This window comes from Pseudophryne corroboree, chromosome 11 (genome assembly GCF_028390025.1).
Source record: "Pseudophryne corroboree isolate aPseCor3 chromosome 11, aPseCor3.hap2, whole genome shotgun sequence".
NCBI lineage: Eukaryota > Metazoa > Chordata > Amphibia > Anura > Myobatrachidae > Pseudophryne > Pseudophryne corroboree.
In genome coordinates, this window is record NC_086454.1 from 178479440 (window position 1) to 178497860 (window position 18421).

The window sequence follows — 18421 nt, forward strand, 5'->3', positions numbered from 1 at the left end:
CTAGTATAGTTTAATGTCAAATATAGGTGTCAAGGACTTTTGATCTTGTACTAAATTAATTAGAAATCAGAGCCTTTAACATGACACCATGCCAACACCAGTGCTCATGAACTGTATTATACATTTTACGGACATTTTATCAAATAATAATCATTTAAAATATATTAGGTTTTTCATTGGTCTATTCCACAGGTTCTCAAACTGTCCTCAGAACCTCAGAACCCCACACAGTGCATGTTTTGCAGGTCTCCTCGCAGAACCACAAGTAAATAATTAGCTCCACAAGTGGACTTTTTAAAATGTGTCAGTGAGTAATTAATACACCTATGCACCTGCTGGGTTACCTTCAAAACATACACTGTGTGGGGTCCTGAGGACTGAGTTTGAGAACTTATGGTCTATTCCTTAATAAAGTTTGGAATTAGAACAACTGACACTGCACAATTAATAGTTTGTTGATTACCAGACATTATTTTTGACCTTTCATTACATCTCTACAGCTGTAAATCCAGATAGAAAGAATCTGCATGCACAAGTTGCCACTGAGAAACATTTATACAAGGTCACAAGCATGTACATAGAATGCAGGAAGACACTGTCTGAGATTATCTGGTTTAAAAAGAAGTCCATTGTAAAACAGGATATATATGTAGGTGAGCTAAGCTGAGATTGAGAACTCAATTCTTAAACATAACATGCTTTGATTCTCTTCATCTTGAATGCATTTCATTTTTAAACCATCTTGAAAAGCAAATGGATTTTGAGTCCATCACCTTAACCACTCGGCCACAACTACCTTAATGTTGTTTCACTGACAAGCTGTGTGCAAAATCAATGTTTTCCTTTTTTGGTAGCTTTTACAGTAAATTAAACTTTGGGAAATGTAAAAGCTACTTTAGTTTCATGGAAAATAAAGTTATCAAGGACAAATGAGCTTAGCTTTCTACATGCATAAAAAGCAGTACGTAGCTGGCAGGATTTGAACCTGCGCGTGGAAACCACGATGGATTTCAAGTCCATCGCCTTAACCACTCGGCCACAACTACCTGACCTCAATTGGATGGTGCTACTTGGAAATCAAAACATTTTTCCTGTTGGCAGAAATATCTGATACATTTTATTTTAATTTGCTTCAATATTAATATGTAAACTTTGTGAAATATAATAACTAGTATAGTTTAATGTCAAATATAGGTGTCAAGGACTTTTGATCTTGTACTAAATTAATTAGAAATCAGAGCCTTTAACATCACACCATGCCAACACCAGTGCTCATGAACTGTATTATACATTTTACGGACATTTTATCAAATAATAATCATTTAAAATATATTAGGTTTTTCATTGGTCTATTCCACAGGTTCTCAAACTCTGTCCTCAGAACCCCACACAGTGCATGTTTTGCAGGTCTCCTCGCAGAACCACAAGTAAATAATTAGCTCCACAAGTGGACTTTTTAAAATGTGTCAGTGAGTAATTAATACACCTATGCACCTGCTGGGTTACCTGCAAAACATACACTGTGTGGGGTCCTGAGGACTGAGTTTGAGAACTTATGGTCTATTCCTTAATAAAGTTTGGAATTAGAACAACTGACACTGCACAATTATTAGTTTGTTGATTACCAGACATTTTTTCTTACCTTTCATTACATCTCTACAGCATACTTGCCTACCTGACCCCCTCCATGAGGGAGAAAATGCTCTGTTCCTTGACTTTCCTGGTAATGTATGATTGCCATCACCTGTGGTGAGCTAGTTAATTGATAAGAAAGGTGTTTCACCACAGGTGATGGCAATCATACATTACCAGGAAAGTCCAGGAACAGAGCATTTTCTCCCTCATGGAGAGGGTCAGGTAGGCAAGTATGCTCTACAGCTGTAAATCCAGATAGAAAGAATCTGCATGCACAAGTTGCCACTGAGAAACATTTATACAAGGTCACAAGCATGTACATAGAATGCAGGAAGACACTGTCTGAGATTATATGGTTTAAAAAGAAGTCCATTGTAAAACAGGATAAATATGTAGGTGAGTTAAGCTGAGATTGAGAACTCAATTCTTAAACATACCATGCTTTGATTCTCTTCATCTTGAATGCATTTCGTTTTTAAACCAGCTTGAAAAGCAAATGGATTTTGAGTCCATCACCTTAACCACTCGGCCACAACTACCTTAATGTTGTTTCACTGACAAGCTGTGTGCAAAATCAATGTTTTCCTTTTTTGGTAACTTTTACAGTAAGTTAAACTTTGGGAAATGTAAAAGCTACTTTAGTTTCATGGAAAATAAAGTTATCAAGGACAAATGAGCTTAGCTTTCTACATGCATAAAAAGCAGTACGTAGCTGGTCCATCGCCTTAACCACTCGGCCACAACTACCTGACCTCAATTGGATGGTGCCACTTGGAAATCAAAACATTTTTCCTGTTGGCAGAAATATCTGATACATTTTATTTTAATTTGCTTCAATATTAATATGTAAACTTTGTGAAATATAATAGCTAGATTAGTTTAATGTCAAATATAGGTGTCAAGGACTTTTGATCTTGTACCAAATTAATTAGAAATCAGAGCCTTTAACATCACACCATGCCAACACCAGTGCTCATGAACTGTATTATACATTTTACGGACATTTTATCAAATAATAGTCATTTAAAATATATTAGGTTTTTCATTGGTCTATTCCACAGGTTCTCAAACTCGGTCCTCAGAACCCCACACAGTGCATGTTTTGCAGGTCTCCTCGCAGAACCACAAGTAAATAATTAGCTCCACAAGTGGACTTTTTAAAATGTGTCAGTGAGTAATTAATACTCCTATGCACCTGCTGGGTTACCTGCAAAACATACACTGTGTGGGGTCCTGAGGACTGAGTTTGAGAACTTATGGTCTATTCCTTAATAAAGTTTGGAATTAGAACAACTGACACTGCACAATTAATAGTTTGTTGATTACCAGACATTATTTTTGACCTTTCATTACATCTCTACAGCTGTAAATCCAGATAGAAAGAATCTGCATGCACAAGTTGCCACTGAGAAACATTTATACAAGGTCACAAGCATGTACATAGAATGCAGGAAGACACTGTCTGAGATTATCTGGTTTAAAAAGAAGTCCATTGTAAAACAGGATATATATGTAGGTGAGCTAAGCTGAGATTGATAACTCAATTCTTAAACATAACATGCTTTGATTCTCTTCATCTTGAATGCATTTCATTTTTAAACCAGCTTGAAAAGCAAATGGATTTTGAGTCCATCACCTTAACCACTCGGCCACAACTACCTTAATGTTGTTTCACTGACAAGCTGTGTGCAAAATCAATGTTTTCCTTTTTTGGTAGCTTTTACAGTAAGTTAAACTTTGGGAAATGTAAAAGCTACTTTAGTTTCATGGAAAATAAAGTTATCAAGGACAAATGAGCTTAGCTTTCTACATGCATAAAAAACAGTACGTAGCTGGCAGGATTTGAACCTGCGCGGGGAAACCCCAATGGATTTCAAGTCCATCGCCTTAACCACTCGGCCACAACTACCTGACCTCAATTGAATGGTGCTACTTGGAAATCAAAACATTTTTCCTGTTGGCAGAAATATCTGATACATTTTATTTTAATTTGCTTCAATATTAATATGTAAACTTTGTGAAATATAATAGCTAGTATAGTTTAATGTCAAATATAGGTGTCAAGGACTTTTGATCTTGTACTAAATTAATTAGAAATCAGAGCCTTTAACATCACACCATGCCAACACCAGTGCTCATGAACTGTATTATACATTTTACGGACATTTTATCAAATAATAATCATTTAAAATATATTAGGTTTTTCATTGGTCTATTCCACAGGTTCTCAAACTATGTCCTCAGAACCTCAGAACCCCACACAGTGCATGTTTTGCATGTCTCCTCGCAGAACCACAAGTAAATAATTAGCTCCACAAGTGGACTTTTTAAAATATGTCAGTGAGTAATTAATACACCTATGCACCTGCTGGGTTACCTGCAAAACATACACTGTGTGGGGTCCTGAGGACTGAGTTTGAGAACTTATGGTCTATTCCTTAATAAAGTTTGGAATTAGAACAACTGACACTGCACAATTATTAGTTTGTTGATTACCAGACATTTTTTCTTACCTTTCATTACATCTCTACAGCATACTTGCCTACCTGACCCCCTCCATGAGGGAGAAAATGCTCTGTTCCTGGACTTTCCTGGTAATGTATGATTGCCATCACCTGTGGTGAGCTAGTTAATTGATAAGAAAGGTGTTTCACCACAGGTGATGGCAATCATACATTACCAGGAAAGTCCAGGAACAGAGCATTTTCTCCCTCATGGAGAGGGTCAGGTAGGCAAGTATGCTCTACAGCTGTAAATCCAGATAGAAAGAATCTGCATGCACAAGTTGCCACTGAGAAACATTTATACAAGGTCACAAGCATGTACATAGAATGCAGGAAGACACTGTCTGAGATTATATGGTTTAAAAAGAAGTCCATTGTAAAACAGGATATATATGTAGGTGAGCTAAGCTGAGATTGATTACTCAATTCTTAAACATAACATGCTTTGATTCTCTTCATCTTGAATGCATTTCATTTTTAAACCAGCTTGAAAAGCAAATGGATTTTGAGTCCATCACCTTAACCACTCGGCCACAACTACCTTAATGTTGTTTCATTGACAAGCTGTATGCAAAATCAATGTTTTCCTTTTTTGGTAGCTTTTACATTAAGTTAAACTTTGGGAAATGTAAAAGCTACTTTAGTTTCATGGAAAATAAAGTTATCAAGGACAAATGAGCTTAGCTTTCTACATGCATAAAAAGCAGTACGTAGCTGGTCCATCGCCTTAACCACTCGGCCACAACTACCTGACCTCAATTGGATGGTGCCACTTGGAAATCAAAACATTTTTCCTGTTGGCAGAAATATCTGATACATTTTATTTTAATTTGCTTCAATATTAATATGTAAACTTTGTGAAATATAATAGCTAGTATAGTTTAATGTCAAATATAGGTGTCAAGGACTTTTGATCTTGTACTAAATTAATTAGAAATCAGAGCCTTTAACATCACACCATGCCAACACCAGTGCTCATGAACTGTATTATACATTTTACGGACATTTTATCAAATAATAATCATTTAAAATATATTAGGTTTTTCATTGGTCTATTCCACAGGTTCTCAAACTCGGTTCTCAGAACCCCACACAGTGCATGTTTTGCAGGTCTCCTCGCAGAACCACAAGTAAATAATTAGCTCCACAAGTGGACTTTTCTAAAATGTGTCAGTGAGTAATTAATACACCTATGCACCTGCTGGGTTACCTGCAAAACATACACTGTGTGGGGTCCTGAGGACTGAGTTTGAGAACTTATGGTCTATTCCTTAATAAAGTTTGGAATTAGAACAACTGACACTGCACAATTAATAGTTTGTTGATTACCAGACATTATTTTTGACCTTTCATTACATCTCTACAGCTGTAAATCCAGATAGAAAGAATCTGCATGCACAAGTTGCCACTGAGAAACATTTATACAAGGTCACAAGCATGTACATAGAATGCAGGAAGACACTGTCTGAGATTATATGGTTTAAAAAGAAGTCCATTGTAAAACAGGATATATATGTAGGTGAGCTAAGCTGAGATTGAGAACTCAATTCTTAAACATAACATGCTTTGATTCTCTTCATCTTGAATGTATTTCATTTTTAAACCATCTTGAAAAGCAAATGGATTTTGAGTCCATCACCTTAACCACTCGGCCACAACTACCTTAATGTTGTTTCACTGACAAGCTGTGTGCAAAATCAATGTTTTCCTTTTTTGGTAGCTTTTACAGTAAATTAAACTTTGGGAAATGTAAAAGCTACTTTAGTTTCATGGAAAATAAAGTTATCAAGGACAAATGAGCTTAGCTTTCTACATGCATAAAAAGCAGTACGTAGCTGGCAGGATTTGAACCTGCGCAGGGAAACCCCAATGGATTTCAAGTCCATCGCCTTAACCACTCGGCCACAACTACCTGACCTCAATTGAATGGTGCTACTTGGAAATCAAAACATTTTTCCTGTTGGCAGAATATCTGATACATCTTATTTTAATTTGCTTCAATATTAATATGTAAACTTTGTGAAATATAATAACTAGTATAGTTTAATGTCAAATATAGGTGTCAAGGACTTTTGATCTTGTACTAAATTAATTAGAAATCAGAGCCTTTAACATCACACCATGCCAACACCAGTGCTCATGAACTGTATTATACATTTTACGGACATTTTATCAAATAATAATCATTTAAAATATATTAATTTTTTCATTGGTCTATTCCACAGGTTCTCAAACTCTGTCCTCAGAACCCAACACAGTGCATGTTTTGCAGGTCTCCTCGCAGAACCACAAGTAAATAATTAGCTCCAGAAGTGGACTTTTTAAAATGTGTCAGTGAGTAATTAATACACCTATGCACCTGCTGGGTTACCTGCAAAACATACACTGTGTGGGGTCCTGAGGACTCAGTTTGAGAACTTATGGTCTATTCCTTAATAAAGTTTGGAATTAGAACAACTGACACTGCACAATTATTAGTTTGTTGATTACCAGACATTTTTTCTTACCTTTCATTACATCTCTACAGCATACTTGCCTACCTGACCCCCTCCATGAGGGAGAAAATGCTCTGTTCCTGGACTTTCCTGGTAATGTATGATTGCCATCACCTGTGGTGAGCTAGTTAATTGATAAGAAAGGTGTTTCACCACAGGTGATGGCAATCATACATTACCAGGAAAGTCCAGGAACAGAGCATTTTCTCCCTCATGGAGAGGGTCAGGAAGGCAAGTGTGCTCTACAGCTGTAAATCCAGATAGAAAGAATCTGCATGCACAAGTTGCCACTGAGAAACATTTATACAAGGTCACAAGCATGTACATAGAATGCAGGAAGACACTGTCTGAGATTATATGTTTTAAAAAGAAGTCCATTGTAAAACAGGATATATATGTAGGTGAGTTAAGCTGAGATTGAGAACTCAATTCTTAAACATACCATGCTTTGATTCTCTTCATCTTGAATGCATTTCGTTTTTAAACCAGCTTGAAAAGCAAATGGATTTTGAGTCCATCACCTTAACCACTCGGCCACAACTACCTTAATGTTGTTTCACTGCCAAGCTGTGTGCAAAATCAATGTTTTCCTTTTTTGGTAGCTTTTACAGTAAGTTATACTTTGGGAAATGTAAAAGCTACTTTAGTTTCATGGAAAATAAAGTTATCAAGGACAAATGAGCTTAGCTTTCTACATGCATAAAAAGCAGTACGTAGCTGGTCCATCGCCTTAACCACTCGGCCACAACTACCTGACCTCAATTGGATGGTGCCACTTGGAAATCAAAACATTTTTCCTGTTGGCAGAAATATCTGATACATTTTATTTTAATTTGCTTCAATATTAATATGTACACTTTGTGAAATATAATAGCTAGATTAGTTTAATGTCAAATATAGGTGTCAAGGACTTTTGATCTTGTACCAAATTAATTAGAAATCAGAGCATTTAACATCACACCATGCCAACACCAGTGCTCATGAACTTTATTATACATTTTACGGACATTTTATCAAATAATAATCATTTAAAATATATTAGGTTTTTCATTGGTCTATTCCACAGGTTCTCAAACTCGGTCCTCAGAACCCCACACAGTGCATGTTTTGCAGGTCTCCTCGCAGAACCACAAGTAAATAATTAGCTCTACAAGTGGACTTTTTAAAATGTGTCAGTGAGTAATTAATACACCTATGCACCTGCTGGGTTACCTGCAAAACATACACTGTGTGGGGTCCTAAGGACTGAGTTTGAGAACTTATGGTCTATTCCTTAATAAAGTTTGGAATTAGAACAACTGACACTGCACAATTAATAGTTTGTTGATTACCAGACATTATTTCTTACCTTTCATTACATCTCTACAGCTGTAGGTCCAGATAGAAAGAATCTGCATGCATAAGTTGCCACTGGGAAACATTTATACAAGGTCACAAGCATGTACATAGAATGCAGGAAGACACTGTCTGAGATTATATGGTTTAAAAAGAAGTCCAATGTAAAACAGGATATATATGTAGGTGAGCTAAGCTGAGATTGAGAACTCAATTCTTAAACATAACATGCTTTGATTCTCTTTATCTTGAATGCATTTCGTTTTTAAACCAGCTTGAAAAGAAAATGGATTTTGAGTCCATCACCTTAACCACTCGGCCACAACTACCTTAATGTTGTTTCACTGACAAGATGTGTGCAAAATCAATGTTTTCCTTTTTTGGTAGCTTTTACAGTAAGTTAAACTTTGGGAAATGTAAAAGCTACTTTAGTTTCATGGAAAATAAAGTTATCAAGGACAAATGAGCTTAGCTTTCTACATGCATAAAAAGCAGTACGTAGCTAGCAGGATTTCAACCTGCGCGGGGAAACCCCAATAGATTTCTAGTCCATCGCCTTAACCACTCGGCCACAACTACCTGACCTCAATTGGATGGTGCCACTTGGAAATCAAAACATTTTTCCTATTGGCAGAAATATCTGATACATTTAATTTTAATTTGCTTCAATATTAATATGTAAACTTTGTGAAATATAATAGCTAGTATAGTTTAATGTCAAATATAGGTGTCAAGGACTTTTGATCTTGTACTAAATTAATTAGAAATCAGATCCTTTAACATTACACCATGCCAACACTAGTGCTCATGAACTGTATTGTACATTTTACGGACATTTTATCAAATAATAATCATTAAAAATATATTAGGTTTTTCATTGGTCTATTCCACAGGTTCTCAAACTCGGTTCTCAGAACCCCACACAGTGCATGTTTTGCAGGTCTCCTCGCAGAACCACAAGTAAATAATTAGCTCCACAAGTGGACTTTTTAAAATGTGTCAGTGAGTAATTAATACACCTATGCACCTGCTGGGTTACCTGCAAAAAATACACTGTGTGGGGTCCTGAGGACTGAGTTTGAGAACTTATGATCTATTCCTTATTAAAGTTTGGAATTATAACAACTGACACTGCACAATTAATAGTTTGTTGATTACCAGACATTATTTCTTACCTTTCATTACATCTCTACAGCTGTAAGTCCAGATAGAAAGAATCTGCATGCATAAGTTGCCACTGGGAAACATTTATACAAGGTCACAAGCATGTACATAGAATGCAGGAAGACACTGTCTGAGATTATATGGTTTAAAAAGAAGTCCATTGTAAAACAGGATATATATGTAGGTGAGCTAAGCTGAGATTGAGAACTCAATTCTTAAACATAACATGCTTTGATTCTCTTCATCTTGAATGCATTTCGTTTTTAAACCAGCTTGAAAAGCAAATGGATTTTGAGTCCATCACCTTAACCACTCGGCCACAACTACCTTAATGTTGTTTCACTGACAAGCTGTGTGCAAAATCAATGTTTTCATTTTTTGGTAGCTTTTACAGTAAGTTAAACTTTGGGAAATGTAAAAGCTACTTAGGTTTCATGGAAAATGAAGTTATCAAGAACAAAGGAGCTTAGCTATCTACATGCATAAGAAGCAGTACATAGCTGGCAGGATTTGAACCTGCGCGGGGAAACCCCAATGGATTTCAAGTCCATCGCCTTAACCACTCAGCCACAACTACCTGACCTTAATTGGATGGTGCTACTTGGAAATCAAAACATTTTTCCTGTTGGCAGAAATATCTGATACATTTTATTTTAATTTGCTTCAATATTAATATGTAAACTTTGTGAAATATAATAGCTAGTATAGTTTAATGTCAAATATAGGTGTCAAGGACTTTTGATCTTGTACTAAATTAATTAGAAATCAGAGCCTTTAACATCACACCATGCCAACACTAGTGCTCATGAACTGTATTGTACATTTTACGGACATTTTATCAAATAATAATCATTTAAAATATATTAGGTTTTTCATTGGTCTATTCCACAGGTTCTCAAACTCGGTTTTCAGAACCCCACACAGTGCATGTTTTGCAGGTCTCCTCGCAGAACCACAAGTAAATAATTAGCTCCACAAGTGGACTTTTTAAAATGTGTCAGTAAGTAATTAATACACCTGTGCACCTGCTGGGTTACCTGCAAAACATACACTGTGTGGGGTCCTGAGAACTGAGTTTGAGAACCTAAGGTCCTTTCCTTAATAAAGTTTGGAATTATAATAACTGACACTGCACAATTAATAGTTTGTTAATTAAGAAACATTTTTTCTTACCTTTCATTACATCTCTACAGCTGTAAATCCAGATAGAAAGAATCTGCATGCACAAGTTGCCACTGAGAAACATTTATACAAGGTCACAAGCATGTACATAGAATGCAGGAAGACACTGTCTGAGATTATATGGTTTAAAAAGAAGTCCATTGTAAAACAGGACATAAATGTAGGTGAGCTAAGCTGAGATTGATAACTCAGTTCTTAAACATAACATGCTTTGATTCTCTTCATCTTGAATGCATTTCGTTTTTAAACCAGCTTGAAAAGCAAATGGATTTTGAGTCCATCACCTTAACCACTCGGCCACAACTACCTTAATGTTGTTTCACTGACAAGCTGTGTGCAAAATCAATGTTTTCCTTTTTTGGTAGCTTTTACAGTAAGTTAAACTTTGGGAAATGTAAAAGCTACTTTAGTTAGATGGAAAATAAAGTTATCAAGGACAAATGAGCTTAGCTTTCTACATGCATAAAAAGCAGTACATAGCTAGCAGGATTTGAACCTGCGCGGGGAAACCCCAATAGATTTCAAGTCCATCGCCTTAACCACTCGGCCACAACTACCTGACCTCAATTGGATGGTGCCACTTGGAAATCAAAACATTTTTCCTGTTGGCAGAAATATCTGATACATTTTCTTTTAATTTGCTTCAATATTAATATGTAAACTTTGTGAAATATAATAGCTAGTATAGTTTAATGTCAAATATAGGTGTAAAGGACTTTTGATCTTGTACTAAATTAATTAGAAATCAGAGCCTTTAACATCACACCATGCCAACACTAGTGCTCATGAACTGTATTGTACATTTTACGGACATTTTATCAAATAATAATCATTTAAAATATATTAGGTTTTTCATTGGTCTATTCCACAGGTTCTCAAACTCGGTTCTCAGAACCCCACACAGTGCATGTTTTGCAGGTCTCCTCGCAGAACCACAAGTAAATAATTAGCTCCACAAGTGGACTTTTTAAAATGTGTCAGTGAGTAATTAATACACCTATGCACCTGCTGGGTTACCTGCAAAACATACACTGTGTGGGGTCCTGAGGACTGAGTTTGAGAACTTATGGTCTATTCCTTAATACAGTTTGGAATTATAACAACTGACACTGCACAATTAATAGTTTGTTGATTACAAGACATTATTTCTTACCTTTCATTACATCTCTAAGCTGTAAACCAGATAGAAAGAATCTGCATGCATAAGTTGCCACTGGGAAACATTTATACAAGGTCACAAGCATGTACATAGAATGCAGGAAGACACTGTCTGAGATTATATGGTTTAAAAAGAAGTCCATTGTAAAACAGGATATAAATGTAGGTGAGCTAAGCTGAGATTGATAACTCAATTCTTAAACATAACATGCTTTGATTCTCTTCATCTTGAATGCATTTCGTTTTTAAACCAGCTTGAAAAGCAAATGGATTTTGAGTCCATCACCTAAACCACTCGGCCACAACTACCTTAATGTTGTTTCACTGACAAGCTGTGTGCAAAATCAATGTTTTCCTTTTTTGGTAGCTTTTACAGTAAGTTAAACTTTGGGAAATGTAAAAGCTACTTTAGTTTCATGGAAAATAAAGTTATCAAGGACAAATGAGCTTAGCTTTCTACATGCATAAAAAGCAGTACGTAGCTAGCAGGATTTGAACCTGCGCGGGGAAACCCCAATAGATTTCAAGTCCATCGCCTTAACCACTCGGCCACAACTACCTGACCTCAATTGGATGGTGCCACTTGGAAATCAAAACATTTTTCCTGTTGGCAGAAATATCTGATACATTTTATTTTAATTTGCTTCAATATTAATATGTAAACTTTGTGAAATATAATAGCTAGTATAGTTTAATGTCAAATATAGGTGTCAAGGACTTTTGATCTTGTACTAAATTAATTAGAAATCAGATCCTTTAACATCACACCATGCCAACACTAGTGCTCATGAACTGTATTGTACATTTTACGGACATTTTATCAAATAATAATCATTTAAAATATATTAGGTTTTTCATTGGTCTATTCCACAGGTTCTCAAACTCTGTCCTCAGAACCTCAGAACCCCACACAGTGCATGTTTTGCAGGTCTCCTCGCAGAACCACAAGTAAATAATTAGCTCCACAAGTGGACTTTTCTAAAATGTGTCAGTGAGTAATTAATACACCTATGCACCTGCTGGGTTACCTGCAAAACATACACTGTGTGGGGTCCTGAGGACTGAGTTTGAGAACTTATGGTCTATTCCTTAATAAAGTTTGGAATTATAGCAACTGACACTGCACAATTAATAGTTTGTTGATTACCAGACATTATTTCTAACCTTTCATTCCATCTCTACAGCTGTAGGTCCAGATAGAAAGAATCTGCATGCATAAGTTGCCACTGGGAAACTGTTATACAAGGTCACAAGCATGTACATAGAATGCAGGAAGACACTGTCTGAGATTATATGGTTTAAAAAGAAGTCTATTGTAAAACAGGATATATATGTAAGTGAGCTAAGCTGAGATTGAGAACTCAATTCTTAAACATAACATGCTTTGATTCTCTTTATCTTGAATGCATTTCGTTTTTAAACCAGCTTGAAAAGAAAATGGATTTTGAGTCCATCACCTTAACCACTCGGCCACAACTACCTTAATGTTGTTTCACTGACAAGATGTGTGCAAAATCAATGTTTTCCTTTTTTGGTAGCTTTTACAGTAAGTTAAACTTTGGGAAATGTAAAAGCTACTTTAGTTTCATGGAAAATAAAGTTATCAAGGACAAATGAGCTTAGCTTTCTACATGCATAAAAAGCAGTACGTAGCTAGCAGGATTTGAACCTGCGCGGAGAAACCCCAATAGATTTCAAGTCCATCGCCTTAACCACTCGGCCACAACTACCTGACCTCAACTAGATGGTGCCACTTGGAAATCAAAACATTTTTCCTGTTGGCAGAAATATCTGATACATTTTATTTTAATTTGCTTCAATATTAATATGTAAACTTTGTGAAATATAATAGCTTGTATAGTTTAATGTCAAATATAGGTGTCAAGGACTTTTGATCTTGTACTAAATTAATTAGAAATCAGAGCCTTTAACATCACACCATGCCAACACTAGTGCTCATGAACTGTATTGTACATTTTACGGACATTTTATCAAATAATAATCATTTAAAATATATTAGGTTTTTCATTGGTCTATTCCACAGGTTCTCAAACTCGGTTCTCAGAACCCCACACAGTGCATGTTTTGCAGGTCTCCTCGCAGAACCACAAGTAAATAATTAGCTCCACAAGTGGACTTTTTAAAATGTGTCAGTGAGTAATTAATACACCTATGCACCTGCTGGGTTACCTGCAAAAAATACACTGTGTGGGGTCCTGAGGACTGAGTTTGAGAACTTATGATCTATTCCTTAATAAAGTTTGGAATTATAACAACTGACACTGCACAATTAATAGTTTGTTGATTACCAGACATTATTTCTTACCTTTCATTACATCTCTACAGCTGTAAGTCCAGATAGAAAGAATCTGCATGCATAAGTTGCCACTGGGAAACATTTATACAAGGTCACAAGCATGTACATAGAATGCAGGAAGACACTATCTGAGATTATATGGTTTAAAAAGAAGTCCATTGTAAAACAGGATATATATGTAGGTGAGCTAAGCTGAGATTGAGAACTCAATTCTTAAACATAACATGCTTTGATTCTCTTCATCTTGAATGCATTTCGTTTTTAAACCAGCTTGAAAAGCAAATGGATTTTGAGTCCATCACCTTAACCACTCGGCCACAACTACCTTAATGTTGTTTCACTGACAAGCTGTGTGCAAAATCAATGTTTTCCTTTTTTGGTAGCTTTTACAGTAAGTTAAACTTTGGGAAATGTAAAAGCTACTTTAGTTTCATGGAAAATAAAGTTATCAAGGACAAATGAGCTTAGCTTTCTACATGCATAAAAAGCAGTACGTAGCTAGCAGGATTTGAATCTGCGCGGGGAAACCCCAATAGATTTCAAGTCCATCGCCTTAACCACTCGGCCACAACTACCTGACCTCAATCGGATGGTGCCACTTGGAAATCAAAACATTTTTCCTGTTGGCAGAAATAGCTGATACATTTTATTTTAATTTGCTTCAATATTAATATGTAAACTTTGTGAAATATAATAGCTAGTATAGTTTAATGTCAAATATAGGTGTCAAGGACTTTTGATCTTGTACTAAATTAATTAGAAATCAGATCCTTTAACATCACACCATGCCAACACTAGTGCTCATGAACTGTATTGTACATTTTACGGACATTTTATCAAATAATAATCATTTAAAATATATTAGGTTTTTCATTGGTCTATTCCACAGGTTCTCAAACTCGGTTCTCAGAACCCCACACAGTGCATGTTTTGCAGGTCTCCTCACAGAACCACAAGTAAATAATTAGCTCCACAAGTGGACTTTTTAAAATGTGTCAGTGAGTAATTAATACACCTATGCACCTGCTGGGTTACCTGCAAAAAATACACTGTGTGGGGTCCTGAGGACTGAGTTTGAGAACTTATGATCTATTCCTTAATAAAGTTTGGAATTATAACAACTGACACTGCATAATTAATAGTTTGTTGATTACCAGACATTATTTCTTACCTTTCATTACATCTCTACAGCTGTAGGTCCAGATAGAAAGAATCTGCATGCATAAGTTGCCACTGGGAAACATTTATACAAGGTCACAAGCATGTACATAGAATGCAGGAAGACACTGTCTGAGATTATATGGTTTAAAAAGAAGTCCATTGTAAAACAGGATATATATGTAGGTGAGCTAAGCTGAGATTGAGAACTCAATTCTTAAACATAACATGCTTTGATTCTCTTTATCTTGAATGCATTTCGTTTTTAAACCAGCTTGAAAAGAAAATGGATTTTAGTCCATCACCTTAACCACTCGGCCACAACTACCTTAATGTTGTTTCACTGACAAGATGTGTGCAAAATCAATGTTTTCCTTTTTTGGTAGCTTTTACAGTAAGTTAAACTTTGGGAAATGTAAAAGCTACTTTAGTTAGATGGAAAATAAAGTTATCAAGGACAAATGAGCTTAGCTTTCTACATGCATAAAAAGCAGTACGTAGCTAGCAGGATTTGAACCTGCGCGGGGAAACCCCAATACATTTCAAGTCCATCGCCTTAACCACTCGGCCACAACTACCTGACCTCAATTGGATGGTGCCACTTGGAAATCAAAACATTTTTCCTGTTGGCAGAAATATCTGATACATTTTATTTTAATTTGCTTCAATATTAATATGTAAACTTTGTGAAATATAATAGCTAGTATAGTTTAATGTCAAATATAGGTGTCAAGGACTTTTGATCTTGTACTAAATTAATTAGAAATCAGATCCTTTAACATCACACCATGCCAACACTAGTGCTCATGAACTGTATTGTACATTTTACGGACATTATATCAAATAATAATCATTTAAAATATATTAGGTTTTTCATTGGTCTATTCCACAGGTTCTCAAACTCAGTTCTCAGAACCCCACACAGTGCATGTTTTGCAGGTCTCCTCGCAGAACCACAAGTAAATAATTAGCTCCACAAGTGGACTTTTTAAAATGTGTCAGTGAGTAATTAATACACCTATGCACCTGCTGGGTTACCTGCAAAACATACACTGTGTGGGGTCCTGAGGACTGAGTTTGAGAACTTATGGTCTATTCCTTAATAAAGTTTGGAATTATAACAACTGACACTGCACAATTAATAGTTTGTTGATTACCAGACATTATTTCTAACCTTTCATTACATCTCTACAGCTGTAGGTCCAGATAGAAAGAATCTGCATGCATAAGTTGCCACTGGGAAACTGTTATACAAGGTCACAAGCATGTACATAGAATGCAGGAAGACACTGTCTGAGATTATATGGTTTAAAAAGAAGTCTATTGTAAAACAGGATATATATGTAGGTGAGCTAAGCTGAGATTGAGAACTCAATTCTTAAACATAACATGCTTTGATTCTCTTTATCTTGAATGCATTTCGTTTTTAAACCAGCTTGAAAAGAAAATGGATTTTGAGTCCATCACCTTAACCACTCGGCCACAACTACCTTAATGTTGTTTCACTGACAAGATGTGTGCAAAATCAATGTTTTCCTTTTTTGGTAGCTTTTACAGTAAGTTAAACTTTGGGAAATGTAAAAGCTACTTTAGTTTCATGGAAAAAAAAAGTTATCAAGGACAAATGAGCTTAGCTTTCTACATGCATAAAAAGCAGTACGTAGCTAGCAGGATTTGAACCTGCGCGGGGAAACCCCAATAGATTTCAAGTCCATCGCCTTAACCACTCGGCCACAACTACCTTAATGTTGTTTCACTGACAAGCTGTGTGCAAAATCAATGTTTTCATTTTTTGGTAGATTTTACAGTAAGTTAAACTTTGGGAAATGTAAAAGCTACTTAGGTTTCATGGAAAATGAAGTTATCAAGAACAAAGGAGCTTAGCTATCTACATGCATAAGAAGCAGTACATAGCTGGCAGGATTTGAACCTGCGCGTGGAAACCCCAATGGATTTCAAGTCCATCGCCTTAACCACTCGGCCACAACTACCTGACCTCAATTGGATGGTGCTACTTGGAAATCAAAACATTTTTCCTGTTGGCAGAAATATCTGATACATTTTATTTTAATTTGCTTCAATATTAATATGTAAACTTTGTGAAATATAATAGCTAGTATAGTTTAATGTCAAATATAGGTGTCAAGGACTTTTGATCTTGTACTAAATTAATTAGAAATCAGAGCCTTTAACATCACACCATGCCAACACTAGTGCTCATGAACTGTATTGTACATTTTACGGACATTTTATCAAATAATAATCATTTAAAATATATTAGGTTTTTCATTGGTCTATTCCACAGGTTCTCAAACTCGGTTTTCAGAACCCCACACAGTGCATGTTTTGCAGGTCTCCTCGCAGAACCACAAGTAAATAATTAGCTCCACAAGTGGACTTTTTAAAATGTGTCAGTAAGTAATTAATACACCTGTGCACCTGCTGGGTTACCTGCAAAACATACACTGTGTGGGGTCCTGAGAACTGAGTTTGAGAACCTATGGTCCATTCCTTAATAAAGTTTGGAATTATAATAACTGACACTGCACAATTAATAGTTTGTTAATTACCAAACATTTTTTCTTACCTTTCATTACATCTCTACAGCTGTAAATCCAGATAGAAAGAATCTGCATGCACAAGTTGCCACTGAGAAACATTTATACAAGGTCACAAGCATGTACATAGAATGCAGGAAGACACTGTCTGAGATTATATGGTTTAAAAAGAAGTCCATTGTAAAACAGGACATAAATGTAGGTGAGCTAAGCTGAGATTGAGAACTCAATTCTTAAACATAACATGCTTTGATTCTCTTTATCTTGAATGCATTTCGTTTTTAAACCAGCTTGAAAAGCAAATGGATTTTGAGTCCATCACCTTAACCACTCGGCCACAACTACCTTAATGTTGTTTCACTGACAAGCTGTGTGCAAAATCAATGTTTTCATTTTTTGGTAGCTTTTACAGTAAGTTAAACTTTGGGAAATGTAAAAGCTACTTAGGTTTCATGGAAAATGAAGTTATCAAGAACAAAGGAGCTTAGCTATCTACATGCATAAGAAGCAGTACATAGCTGGCAGGATTTGAACCTGCGCGGGGAAACCCCAATGGATTTCAAGTCCATCGCCTTAACCACTCGGCCACAACTACCTGACCTCAATTGGATGGTGCTACTTGGAAATCAAAACATTTTTCCTGTTGGCAGAAATATCTGATACATTTTATTTTAATTTGCTTCAATATTAATATGTAAACTTTGTGAAATATAATAGCTAGTATAGTTTAATGTCAAGTATAGGTGTCAAGGACTTTTGATCTTGTACTAAATTAATTAGAAATCAGAGCTTTTAACATCACACCATGCCAACACTAGTGCTCATGAACTGTATTGTACATTTTACGGACATTTTATCAAATAATAATAATTTAAAATATATTAGGTTTTTCATTGGTCTATTCCACAGGTTCTC

General features: G+C 35.7%; 13 non-coding genes across 13 annotated transcripts; all 13 read right to left on the reverse strand.

The window, feature by feature from the left end:
• Window positions 1-964: 964 nt before the first annotated feature.
• On the reverse strand, window positions 965-1046 carry TRNAS-UGA (transfer RNA serine (anticodon UGA)). Its single transcript has one exon. It is a non-coding gene; the product is annotated as a tRNA-Ser (tRNA).
• A 2416-nt stretch (window positions 1047-3462) lies between these two features.
• On the reverse strand, window positions 3463-3544 carry TRNAS-UGA (transfer RNA serine (anticodon UGA)). Its single transcript has one exon. It is a non-coding gene; the product is annotated as a tRNA-Ser (tRNA).
• A 2425-nt stretch (window positions 3545-5969) lies between these two features.
• Window positions 5970-6051, reverse strand: TRNAS-UGA (transfer RNA serine (anticodon UGA)). Its single transcript has one exon. It is a non-coding gene; the product is annotated as a tRNA-Ser (tRNA).
• Window positions 6052-8466: 2415 nt separating this feature from the next.
• Window positions 8467-8548, reverse strand: TRNAS-AGA (transfer RNA serine (anticodon AGA)). The gene has a single exon. It is a non-coding gene; the product is annotated as a tRNA-Ser (tRNA).
• A 1080-nt stretch (window positions 8549-9628) lies between these two features.
• On the reverse strand, window positions 9629-9710 carry TRNAS-UGA (transfer RNA serine (anticodon UGA)). The gene has a single exon. It is a non-coding gene; the product is annotated as a tRNA-Ser (tRNA).
• Window positions 9711-10790: 1080 nt separating this feature from the next.
• Window positions 10791-10872, reverse strand: TRNAS-UGA (transfer RNA serine (anticodon UGA)). Its single transcript has one exon. It is a non-coding gene; the product is annotated as a tRNA-Ser (tRNA).
• A 1078-nt stretch (window positions 10873-11950) lies between these two features.
• TRNAS-UGA (transfer RNA serine (anticodon UGA)) lies at window positions 11951-12032 on the reverse strand. Its single transcript has one exon. It is a non-coding gene; the product is annotated as a tRNA-Ser (tRNA).
• Window positions 12033-13121: 1089 nt separating this feature from the next.
• TRNAS-UGA (transfer RNA serine (anticodon UGA)) lies at window positions 13122-13203 on the reverse strand. Its single transcript has one exon. It is a non-coding gene; the product is annotated as a tRNA-Ser (tRNA).
• A 1080-nt stretch (window positions 13204-14283) lies between these two features.
• Window positions 14284-14365, reverse strand: TRNAS-UGA (transfer RNA serine (anticodon UGA)). Its single transcript has one exon. It is a non-coding gene; the product is annotated as a tRNA-Ser (tRNA).
• Window positions 14366-15444: 1079 nt separating this feature from the next.
• Window positions 15445-15526, reverse strand: TRNAS-UGA (transfer RNA serine (anticodon UGA)). The gene has a single exon. It is a non-coding gene; the product is annotated as a tRNA-Ser (tRNA).
• A 1081-nt stretch (window positions 15527-16607) lies between these two features.
• On the reverse strand, window positions 16608-16689 carry TRNAS-UGA (transfer RNA serine (anticodon UGA)). The gene has a single exon. It is a non-coding gene; the product is annotated as a tRNA-Ser (tRNA).
• A 168-nt stretch (window positions 16690-16857) lies between these two features.
• On the reverse strand, window positions 16858-16939 carry TRNAS-UGA (transfer RNA serine (anticodon UGA)). The gene has a single exon. It is a non-coding gene; the product is annotated as a tRNA-Ser (tRNA).
• Window positions 16940-18019: 1080 nt separating this feature from the next.
• Window positions 18020-18101, reverse strand: TRNAS-UGA (transfer RNA serine (anticodon UGA)). The gene has a single exon. It is a non-coding gene; the product is annotated as a tRNA-Ser (tRNA).
• Between the last annotated feature and the right edge of the window lie 320 nt (window positions 18102-18421).